General features: G+C 36.9%; 1 protein-coding gene and 1 long non-coding RNA gene across 7 annotated transcripts in view; one reads left to right on the top strand and one right to left on the bottom strand.

Annotated features, from left to right (window-relative positions):
• The window catches only part of TRDN (triadin), a 360457-nt gene that overhangs the window by 196422 nt on the left and 152001 nt on the right, over positions 1-12034 (bottom strand). The window lies entirely within an intron of this gene.
• Positions 1-12034, top strand: part of LOC113926623 — a 38995-nt gene that overhangs the window by 942 nt on the left and 26019 nt on the right. For 3 of the 6 annotated variants that reach the window (XR_003521370.1, XR_003521369.1, XR_003521374.1), the window contains exons 1-4: positions 2175-2224; positions 2529-2670; positions 6993-7083; positions 10872-10977. This is a non-coding gene — a long non-coding RNA (uncharacterized LOC113926623). Of the gene's footprint in view, positions 1-2161; positions 2225-2528; positions 2671-6992; positions 7084-10871; positions 10978-12034 lie in introns of those variants that run through there. The other 3 variants (XR_003521371.1, XR_003521373.1, XR_003521372.1) reach the window with 3 other exon arrangements.

The following is a 12034-nucleotide window of genomic DNA, read 5'->3' as shown; positions in this document are numbered from 1 at the left end:
GAAAATGGGTTAATTAAAATACAGATTGCTTGCAAATATTTCTTAGCCCTTATCAGACATCAACCTGTAGTCACAATAAGATCACAACTCAGGATCCAAGTTTCTCGGTTTCCTAATGTCGCTGAATAAATATTTCATTTAAAAGTGCATGCCAATTAGTCAATCTTACATTGAACTTCAGAATGAAAGTCAGTATTTGAGGTCATAAGATGAAAAACGTTCTTTTCATTTTTTTTTTAAAGAGGATACTCTTGTGCAATAAATCCTACCCTTTAAATTAATATAACTGGAATTTTATTGTGGTGATACAGTATTCTTGCCTTAGTTCAGATTGAATTAAAGCTTCCATTTACACTCTGCCTGTGATTACGGCCTTACACTGAGAGAGTCATGAATAAAAGCAGAAGTCCACAAAAAGCAGGTATAAATAATGTACTTTAATAACATTTTTATGAATTAGACCTTTAAGCTGTAGAAATTCTGGGGGCCATGTAGAAAGCTGGGGCTTACTTTATCCATGGTGAATTCATTTAAAACATCAACTTCTGAAGATTCAGCATTTCTTCAAGCACGATTGTCTCTATTCTATAGGTAATTTGGCAGGAGCAGAATGAGTGGAATTATAAAAGACACCATAATTTAATTATGTCCTGCTTGGAAATGGAAATAACCCACATTTCTTTTATGAAAATTCTCCTTCCCCTATTTTCTCCCTCAACAGTCAACAATACTCTTCCCTTTCCACCTGACTATGCACCCAAATATTTCATTTCCCCCTCACCCTCTCTTCCAGATTCTTTGCTGTTTTGTTTGTGGCAGCTAGAGAAGAGTTAGAACATTTAACGGAATTGACTTTCAGAGGGGTAGCAATTAAATGTGTCTGTAGCATGTGAACTTATCAGTGTACTGCCTTTCTCTGGCAAGAGTGTCGTAGGCCCTGAAATGATGGGTCTCTCTGGCAGGGATCACAGGGAAGGCTGGTTGAGAGAGAAATCCTCTCCACAGTTAGCAGCTCTGAGCCACAAATATGTTATTCGTTTCTGCATAAATTAACATCAGATGAAAGAAAAATTAAATGACTTACTTTTTACTTTCTAAGCCCTTACAATGGGCTTTTTTCTTGCTTTAAAATGTTTTTATGCCATCTCAAAGCCAGAGAATGAACAATAGTTAATTATGATTGTGAAACTTTCTAAGATGCCTGTTCCCAGCAAAAAGGGAAAATAAATGCAAATGTTTAATTTTTCATCCTATGTTTCGTGAGTCCTCTCTTTTCCTTTCTACTGTAGAGACTATCCAAATTTTACACGTCAGATGGGGGCTTCTCTTCTAAACCTCTCTGGCCAGGATTGATGTATTCTTGGTCCCAGTTAAGTAAATAAAGGCATGTTTCTTCCAGAGCAATGCACTCCAACATGTTTTGTCACTGTCACCTTATTGCTTTAGACTGGCAGAGGTGGCTTGGAACCCCGCTCATACCATGATCATTGGAAACTTTACACAAGCAGATAAGTTCAATGACACCAGTGATTATTACAGTTCCCCATTATCTTACAGAAGCACGAGGAAAGAGAGAAAGTATGGGTGCTAGCGGGAGTGACCTTGGTCTAAATTCTGTCTCTGAACCCTTTCTGGTTGCGGAAAATTGAGCAATGCACTATGACACACTGAATTTCGTTGACCTCATTTGAAAAATGGGACTAATAAAATCTACTTTGCTGGCTTGTTGTGAGGAATGGAGACACTGAGCTCAAGTGCCTAGACCAGAGGGGATGTTCATAAAATAATGTTAGCAGCAAGTAGCTATTATGATATTTTAGAAACAATAAAAGTCTGACCACATATAATCTTCGGTAATTTCTCTAGATAGGATATTTATTGATCTATTTGAGTAAATGCACACTAATTCTTACTTTTCTGTATAAAGGGAGGCTGTGTCTGGAATATTTTATGTTGAGGAACTTCAGGAAAAAAAAGTACATCAGTAGGATTTAACATGTTATAAAGGGGTGCTGTACTGGAACGAAGAAGCGGATTCCAGTCTTGGTTTCGCTATAATTAGTAGCCGCTGCCTTATGCAACTATGAGTAACTCTTCTGTCTTCAACCATAAAAGGCAGGGGAATGAGTAGAGCGTTTAGAGCCCTCTCCACCCATTTATTCCTTCATTCTCCAAATGAAGCATGCTTCTTCTTGCATTTATTTCTCAATTTTGCTGGGAGCAGGTAACTTAGAAAGTTTTCGCTTTGTAAATAGCTACTGTATGTTCTTTGGTTTTGCTATGGCTTGAAAAATGTGAAATCCAGAAAAATGTCAATTTTTAAGGCTTTAAATAAATATGTATGCGGTGCATATCACATATAGAGAATATGTGTACATGGTGTCAGGAAAAACAGTGGTGATAAGGGTCTGGTGGGGATAAGGGTCAGGAAAAAAGAGTTTGTCTTAGAGGATTGGAGAATGAGAGGGTGGAAGGCAGCATTGTTTTTTGTTTGTTTGTTTTGCTTTGTTTTGTTTTGTTTTTTTAAGGAAGAAGGGTAAATCTTTCTAAATGGGTAAGATTTGAAGAGAGTCTTTAAAAAAAAGCTGGAGAGTTTTGACTATCGAGAAGATTTTTGCAGCAGAGGAAAAATATCTGCCAAGACCTTGAACATAGACTCTGTTTTTCATGGTATGTTGGTCCCATTTTACTGTAAGATGAGAGACTACTGAGAGGTTCCAAGCAGAGAAACTACATGATGCTGAACTCTGTTTTAAGAGGAAATTTGGCTATTGCTGGGTGGTGTTAAGGGTTCCACTGGACTTTGTGATCATGGTGTAAGGAAGAAAATTAAGAAAGTAAAAGAATTCAATGCAAATATTCTTGTTCTTTTTTCTTTATTTTCTTCCTCTGAATTTTATTTGGGACTCTTGAAGGAATGTAACCTTATAGAATGGTGGTAGGAGTACCTCACTTTACATTGTAATTAGGTTGCTATGGCAGCAAAGCTCTCTAAATTAAGGACTTCACTCAAATGATCTGGCATAACTACATTGGCCTATCAGAACCTGAATCAGAACCTGAATGTCTTTGCCTTGGCTTTTCCTTTAGTGATAACTGAATTATTCTTGGAAGCCAGCTCTTCTCATTATCAGCTATTAAAACAAACAATTCACAACCAGCAATTCTATAGCACCTTTCAGCGACTACCCCAGACTCTTAAAATTACAATTTTCTCAATCAACAGATGTTTATTTTGCCTTACGTCAAACCCCTGGCCAGGGTCTACGGTTTTAAAAGATTCCTTCCAGGAACACTAGGTATGGAAATAAGAAGTGGGAAAGTTTACAGTTACAATAAGGACTTTGAAGGATATTAAAGGTAGAATCTAAGGGAACCATCACAGAGGCCCGAAACCAAGGCCAAGTGAAAGTGCAAAAGCCACTTCTGGGGGAAGTAAGCACAGACGGAGTGTGAAATGGTCTGTGGAGCCTGGCTCTGATGGAGTGTGGCAGGTGTTACTCCCAAGGCCAGCTGAAGGACCCAGGGGCAGAGCGATTGCTCGGGTCCTGCAGATACTGGCTGAGAACTCTTAGTGATACAGCACCATTCATGATGGAAATGTCCCGGAGGACTCCAGATCTGATCACTGTAAATCCGAACTTTTTCAAGAGACCTTAAGACAGTTCGTTAAACCTGGAAAGGATTGTAGAGAAGGGATCTCAATGATTATTTTGTGTGGTCAGAGCAAGGCAAAAAAAAATGTATTTAATTTTGGTTGGAATGTTACTTATCTCAAGGTGAGAGGAAATTTCACTACCACAAATGAAAGCACATGACCCTAGGGGTATCAGCATTTACTTGGTCCTCAGGTAAAAAGTCTATACCTTTTAGAACCAGTGAGAAAATCGGCTCAGCAAAGAGCCACTTGCCCAACTTCCCAAATCCCAGATATGACATAACAAGGGTTCTAAACAAAGCATAACCGCACACCCTGTTCTCCCTGCTACAAGTGGAAAATGAAGCTTGAGGTAGACGTATTCTGTCAGACATTTGCCCGTTCATGGACCCCGGCAGAACCGAAATTCCTGTTCTATGGCATGTTGTCAAACAGCTTTCAGCCCCTCACAGCCCAAGCGCTCCGACATAACCACAGTTCTTTTCTGTTTCTGAATTTCGTAGGCAAAAAGGGAATGCAAAGAAATAGCTTGATACATTTCAAATTGCAAAAAAGTATCTTATGTTAAACTTGATATTTAAAATGGATTAGATAGATTTCCCTCAAACCTCTCAAAAATGATAAAAGCATTTTTAGATAAGTGTGTTACTTTTGAATGGGTTACATTTATATAGATGAAGGTTGCCACACTTATTTATTTTTTTCACTTTTCTATCTAGACGGGAAAGCAAAGGCAGCCTCAGAGTGTGTGTGTGGGGGGGGGGTGGGGGAGAAAGGAGAGAGAGGGAGAGAGAGAGAGGGAGAGATGAGACAGAAAGACTCTGGTTTTTATTTTTCCCCTCAATGCTTTTACATTTTAGAAAGCAAGATGGGTATTAAAGAGGGCATGTATCGGAGGGTATTATGCTGAGCAAAATAAGTCAATCAGAGAAAGACATGTATCATATGACCTCACTGATATGAGGAATTCTTAATCTCAGGAAACAAACTGAGGGTTGCTGGAGTGGTGGGGGGTGGGAGGGATGGGGTGGCTGGGTGATAAACATTGGGGAGGGTATGTGCTACGGTGAGCGCTGTGAATTGTGTAAGACTGATGAATCACAGATCTGTACCTCTAAAACAAATAATACATTATATGTTAAAAAAGAAGAAGAAGAAGAAGATAGCAGGAAGGGGGCAATGAAGGGGAGGAATCGGAGGGAGAGACCTACCATGAGAGACTATGGACTCAGACACAAACTGAGGGTTCTAGAGGAGAGGGGGTGGGGGAATGGGTTAGCCTGGTGATGGGTATTAAAGAGGGCATGTATTGAATGGAGCACTGGGTGTTATACGCAAACAATGAATCATGGAACACTACATCAAAAACTAAAGATGTAATGTATGGTGATCAACCTAACATAATAAAATAAAATCAAAAGAAAAAGAAAGCAAGTGCTCAAAATTTGTTGACTTTCACTAAGTGAGAAGCTCTCCATCGCCACACACTTATCTCTGGGAAGCTTCATATAGTATAATTGCAATTTTTGTTGTTTCCCTTGTGGTTTTTTGCTTTTGTTTTATTGGTTGTTTTTGGTTTGTTTTTTGGTTTTGGTTTTTTGGTGCTGCTGACATTTGGAGACCTTGGAAGAACTCTTTTAACACTTTTAAACTTTATTTTTATGTGGAGTCATTGCTTCCTCAAGATCTTTTATTGTAAACACTTCCAATGTGTTTTCTATAAAGGTAAGAAAAACATAAGATTCTTTTCTAACATCTTTTCATTTTCAATATCATTTTATTTATAAAAGATTATTTTTCTCATGGTTTCACCTTAATTTTTTTTTGCATTCATCTGTATTTGGAAATGGATTGTAAAATTACTCCATTGCATCTGGAATGTCAGGAATGCCTAGAAACATCAGAAAATTGAACTTTTTCTTTTTGTGATGAAATCATCAATACTTAGAGAAAAAGCTGGTTATTCAAAATTGAAATATACATCACTTTATAGTGCTATTTCAAAGATACTGCTATTTTTATAGAGAACTTAGGACTTGATTTACTACATAAATTAAAAAGACTTAATAGTTATTTGCAAAAATAATTTGACTTGAAAATTACTAAAAATTAGGTATATTGGGCACATTGTATAAGTCTGATTTTCAATCAAAACCCTTCAATTTAAAAAAATATGCCTAATGGACATCAATATTAAAAAGGAAACAAGCATCTTTTCAGAGAGTACAACTTTAAAGTCATCATTTTATTATATTGAATTCAGGTTTATTTTGTTTTATTTTTTTTATTTTCAAATCATGTATCTTAGAAAGAATTTGTATCCAGAATATATAAGAAATCTTAAAACTCAGTAATAAAATACAGCAACTCAATTAAAACAAAAGAGTAGAATAAATCATTAAAGATGATACACAAATGTCTAATAAACATGAAAAAGATACTCAACATTATTAGCCATTAGGGAAATGCAAACTGTAACCAAAATGAGATATTTCTTTACTCTGGCAAACATTAATCTTTTCACTATATCCATAGTTTACCTTTTCCAGAATGCCATATAATTGGAGTCACACACAAATTTCTAGATTGCATTCCTTCACTAGGTAATATACATTTTTTAAACTTTTTAAAATTTAAATTCAATTAATTAACATATAATGTATTATTGGTTTCAGAGGTACAGGCCTGTGATTCATTAAGGAGGGCGTGTGATGTAATGAGCACTGGGTATTATGAATTCAGGTTTATTTTAACTCATGGGCTACATAAATTTCATCATCTCTCATGAACTATCCCAAATGAATAACAAAACCTTTTGTTTTCTCCTTCCACATATAAGGTCTATTCTAGTAGATCAAAAATTTTTTGTTTTAATGTTTATAAATATTACGAACAAAAAAACGCATTAAACACATTAAAAACATTTAAAATCCACACCTAATTGAAGTGAGCAACCCTCACCCTTTATTATGTGAACAATTGCCAGGACTCTTTACTCCATTTGGCTAAAACTGACCTGGCTTTAAAGACTCATTTTGTTCTAGAGAGGAAGAAAAATATCTTTTGGAATTGTAACAAGTTCGTATAATAGGAAGAAACATTTAGGTCAAGCTGACACACATAACAAATAAATGTTTTATAAAGAAAAACTGGTACTTACAAGTTAGAGCTTTTGGAGGGACCCAGTTCTATTTTATAAAATGCTTTATGGGAAAAATTCGGTGGCATCAGAGGGTTCTAATCAGAATTCCATAATAAGAAAGCTACTATTAGATCATGTTCACTCACATTCACAACCCACGTCATCCTTAACTTCCTGTCTGGTCCTTTATAGATCAAAATACAGGAAACAAACTTTTTTGATACCATGATAAAAGTTATGAGAGAACCCCGAGACAACAAATAAAAAAGATCCTAGTCAACAGGTGGGTCCTTTTCTGTTTCCTGCTTCGTGGGTGCCTCCCCTGGGTCCCCAGAGTAAATACTGCTCCTGGAGAGTCAAATCAGACAGACACCCCCTAGCTATATTGTCAGATGTGTACGGGGAGAAAAACTTTTATAGACAGGTACGTCAATAGGAAAAAGTTAATGGTTTTCACAAAAAGTCTTTTTAATAATCAATAATGGGAAATCAAAACCAAATAGCAAGGGAAAATTTCTAAGTTTAGAGATGCAAGTTTCTTATGAAATATATTTGATGTCTACTAAAATGAATTTATAGTTCATGATCCATGGGAAACTTCTTTCCATTCTTCTTTCCCTTTTTCTTGCCCCTCTTCTACCTGTTTGGTTTTGTGTTTCTTTCTTCTGAGGATTTTTATTATTATTCATTTATTTGTGAGAGAGAGCAAGATAGAAAGAGAGAGCACAAGTGGGGTGAAGGGCAGAGGGAGAAGCAGACTCCCCGTTGAGCACGGGGCCAGATGGGTGGCTTGATCATGGGACTCTGTGATCATGACCTGAGCCAAAGACAGATGTTTAACCTACTGAGCCACCCAGGTGCCCCGGTTATGTATTTCTTTTATAAAGTTTATTTGACAATCAATTATTAAGACTTACCTACTTTGTCACAATACTGAAGTGAATTACACTGGTTCTAACATATTAACTCCAATATAACTGTGTTACCTCACCTTCAGCCCTACAGTGTTGCAATAAAAAAAAAAAAAACAAGAGTCTAAACTTCCAGGAAGGTTTAAAAAAATAAAATAAAATTCCAGGAAGGTTTGAAGATAAATTTAAATCTTTCCTGAAGTCCAAATAGCTAATGTTGTAGGACCCAAAGCAAGGCAGTCTAAAGATGCACTCTTTTATTTAAGCTTCCCAACCCTCCCTCATGACAACTTTTCCCTCCCCGCCACCCCAAACCCTTCTCTCTCCCAAATGTACACTGAAAACTGCCTCTAGCCCATGCTAGATCTCCTGTTTGCTTCTCCTGACCTCTTTTCTCATTGTTCAAATCTTTTCTTTCCTTCTGGGGACTAACCCTTTCTGTTTCAACATGAATACATTTAATTCTTTGGATTCCTTCTAATTTTTCTGCTTTCCCAGCATATTCTGAATAGAACACAAACCCTTGGGACCTGAACAGGTAACCCTAGAATACTCCTTAGATGTTAAGGTGAGAAAAACTGAGAATATTTATGTTAATATTTGTGCATCCATCACACATGGAAGTAATCATTTTTTTTTTAAGAATCTTTATCAAGCCATTGGAAGGTGAAAGTTGAATAAAGAGTGTTGTACCAAAGTTAATTTGTTAGTTTTGGTAGATGAGCCACGGTTATGGAAAATGTGAACATTAGAAGAAGCTTGTTGAAAGGCATACAAGAATCTCTGTATTCTCTCCAACTGTTCTATAAATCTAAAATAATGTCAAAATAAGAAGTTTAAATACGGTAACATTTTCCATAACCATGATTCATGTAAAAGATCCTTGATATACTCCTGTACATTGTGAATGTCTAAGAAGGGAATATAACACATGCTGACCAGAAATATTTTGTCACGAAAATTTTTTTCCTCCAAGAATATCATGGAACTAGAGATCCCCATAACAGACTTCAGGAAATGCTGTACTTGGATTGTTTATGACACCAATATCTGTATGTCCTCATCTGTAAACTCCAGACTCCTATATTCAGTTGTCCACTGGACATGACCATTTGGATGAACAGAGCCTAGCTTGCTGCCTGACATGTGGCATAGTCTTCTTTGTTAATCCAGATCCAGTCTCCACCCTGATCTTTATGGAGTATGTTAACTAAGCCCCTTGCCCTCTAGATTTGGGTTATTTTTGGTTTATGGGAGCAACATCCAGAGACACTAGAGCAGGGAAAGGGTTATTTACCAACTCTCTCCCAGGCTCATTGAGGATATTACACACATCATTTTACAGAGTTTTGATGGTGTGTTCTCCCAATGAAGGGAAATCTCCTCTGATTGGGCATCTCTCTCTTAGAGTTACAAGGCTTTTGGTTTTGTAAACCACTCCATGTCCCTACCTCTTCAGGCCTAGGACAGGTAAAAGCTCCCTGTTTTTGCTAGCCCTGGGATGCTTCACCATTACTCTGCAAAAACCTTTTTAAATACTACATTCATTAAACAGTTTTAATCACCCATTTTGTTGTGCTAGGGACCCGGATACACCCAGCAAGCCCCAAACTGAGCTCACTATCTCTCCCCAGACCTGTTCTTATTCTTAATGCCGTTCATTTACTCAGGTCAGATAAGACTTTAGCAATCATGCTCAGCTCTAACACTTAATTGCTAGTGTAAGATAATGGAAACAGACTAAACCTGGATATGCGACACCTGGCTTCCAATTCCAATTACAGCTGACCCTTGAACAACACAGGTTTGAACTGCATGGGTCCTTTTACATGTGGGTTTTTTTTTTTTATAAAATCAGTATAGTACTGTAAATATATTTTCTCTCATGACTTTCTTAATAATATTTTTCTTTTCTCTAGTTTAAGAATACAGTATATAATACATATAAAATATGCCATATCAACTGTTTATGTGTCGAAAAGGCTTCCAGTCAACAGTAGGTTACTGGTAATTAAGTTTTCACAGGGTCAAGTTACACGCAGATTTTGCGACCACAAGAGGGAGGGCCGGCAGTGTCCCTGACTTCCACATGGTTTGAAGGTCAATTGTATAACACTGTTATAGCTGTATTCTCTTAGGCAATTTACTTTTGATTTTTCTGATCTTTTCTAAATCTTAAAATGATGTGAAATCATATTCACTGCTTGGAGTTGTTTTGAAGGTTAAGTAGGATTGTTTAAAAGAAAAGTAGCATAATTTTTCCCCATGAGCAGTAGGCTCCTATAATTGTCTCATCTCCAGACCCCCAATCCTCACCCCTTAGCCATCCCTTCTTTCTATAGCTGACACAATAATCTAAAATGCAAATCTGATCACACTCCTCCTTTGCTCAATTGCTTTAGCAGGCTCATGCAGTCCATGAGGGGGTATAAAATCTTTAGCTGTGTATGCAAAACTCTTCAGGATATGACCTGAGGCCTGTATTAAGAAATTATCTAGAGTTTCACATATACTGACTGATATCATTAATGCAGTTACCTTACTATCTTCTGTAGAGACCAATTTAAAAAAACTACCATAAAATTTAATGATTTATTAGACATATTGCAGAACTTTCATGACTAAAAAATGATAATAATAATAGCAACTAATTGTTGAGTACATAACTGTGCTAGAAAAAGTGCTAAGTTGGGGAGCCTGGGTGGCTGTTTGTTAAGCCTCTGCCTTTTGCTCAGGTCACAATCTCAGCATCCTGAGATGGAGCCTCTGGTCAGGCTCCCTGCTCCGTGGGGAGTCTGCTTTTCCCTCTCCTTTTGCTCCTCCCTCCCCTCTTCTTGTGCTCTCTCTCAAATACATAAATAAATAAAATCTTTAATAAAAAAGGAAATTCTGCTAACTCATTATATACATTATTTCATTCAGTTGTGTTAGCAACTTTCTAAGTAAGTGGTGAAAGTAGTTTGGTTTATGTTTTATCGAAATTTATAACTAAAGGTCAATTCCATTAAAAATTGTTGAAAGATATGTTTATTTCACCAGAAAACAAAGAAAAATATTATATCAGCCTAAAGTTCAATAAAATTTATTGTGTCATAGAGTTAATGGAATAAGAACCGGGGCCAAATTTCTATTTTATTATTTTATGCTCTTTGCTTCTCAGGATATATCTCACTGAAGAACTAAGGTGATAAAATTCTTGGTTTAATAGAATTGTAAATAAAACATTACTAGCTCCTGTAGAACATTGTCCTCGGATTCATCCTATGGTAAGAAATAATCTTATAATAAGTTTCTTATAATGCTCCTTTCTCCTCTACACAAACCCTACCAACTCACTCTTTATGGCCCAATGCAAGTCTTGTGATTTCATTGCATGGCCTTGCCTCACTCATATCTCATCTTCCTTCTAACTTTTACAGCCTTTATGATCTGTATAACTCACTTTTGTATGTCAGTAAATAATACTTCATAGTATTATTCACTGCATAGGGGCATGCCTGGTTGCCCCAACAAGTAGACCTCTCTATCCAGACCACAACCATACTGTACATACCTATGGTAGCTGTTTAATTACTATGCAAAGCCATGCAGTCTTCCCTTTGCTCTTAAGGCAGTTTATTACCAACCCACCAACCTGAAAACAATAAACTTGAAATCTCTGGGTGGGAGCAGAAAGGGACTTAAGAGACCATTCAAGTTCTGGTCCCACACTTTGCAGGTGAAGAAATGGAGACCCATCTGTCAAAGATCATACAACTGATTAGCGTCAAAGCTGAGATTAGAAGCTGAGTCCTTGGTCTTCCCTCTAGAGTTCTTTTGCCCATATATGGGTGATGGCATATATGATCTTATTTACAACTGCCATACTAAGCACCAGTTGTATATTTATTCAAGAAGATGATAGAGTATACAGTATTTACTCACCTTATATTTGGCTTTATTTGTGCAAATTGTATGTTTATAATGGAATATTAAAAGTAATTTAAGGAGGATCACCTGGGTGTCATATTTGGTTAAGTATCTGACTCTTGGTTTCGGCTCAGGTCATGATCTCAGGGTCCAGAGATTGAGCCCCCATCGGGCTCCCAACTCAGTGGGGAATCTGCTAGAGATTCTCTCTCCCTTTCCACCACCCTCTGCCCCTCTCCCCACTTGTGCTCGCTCTCTCTCTCTCTCTCTCAAATAAGTAAATAAAAATCTTCAAAAATAAGTAATTTAAGGAGAAGATATACACTTAGCAAGGGATCACTTAACTTCTTCCGTCCACATATTTGCCACAATAGAAGAGTTGTGGTAATTTTACACTAAATGTCCAGTAATTAC

The sequence above is a fragment of the Zalophus californianus genome, chromosome 7, assembly GCF_009762305.2.
Source record: "Zalophus californianus isolate mZalCal1 chromosome 7, mZalCal1.pri.v2, whole genome shotgun sequence".
Lineage (NCBI taxonomy): Eukaryota > Metazoa > Chordata > Mammalia > Carnivora > Otariidae > Zalophus > Zalophus californianus.
Note: the sequence above shows the minus strand (reverse complement) of the source record. Positions and strands in the feature narration are given on the sequence as shown.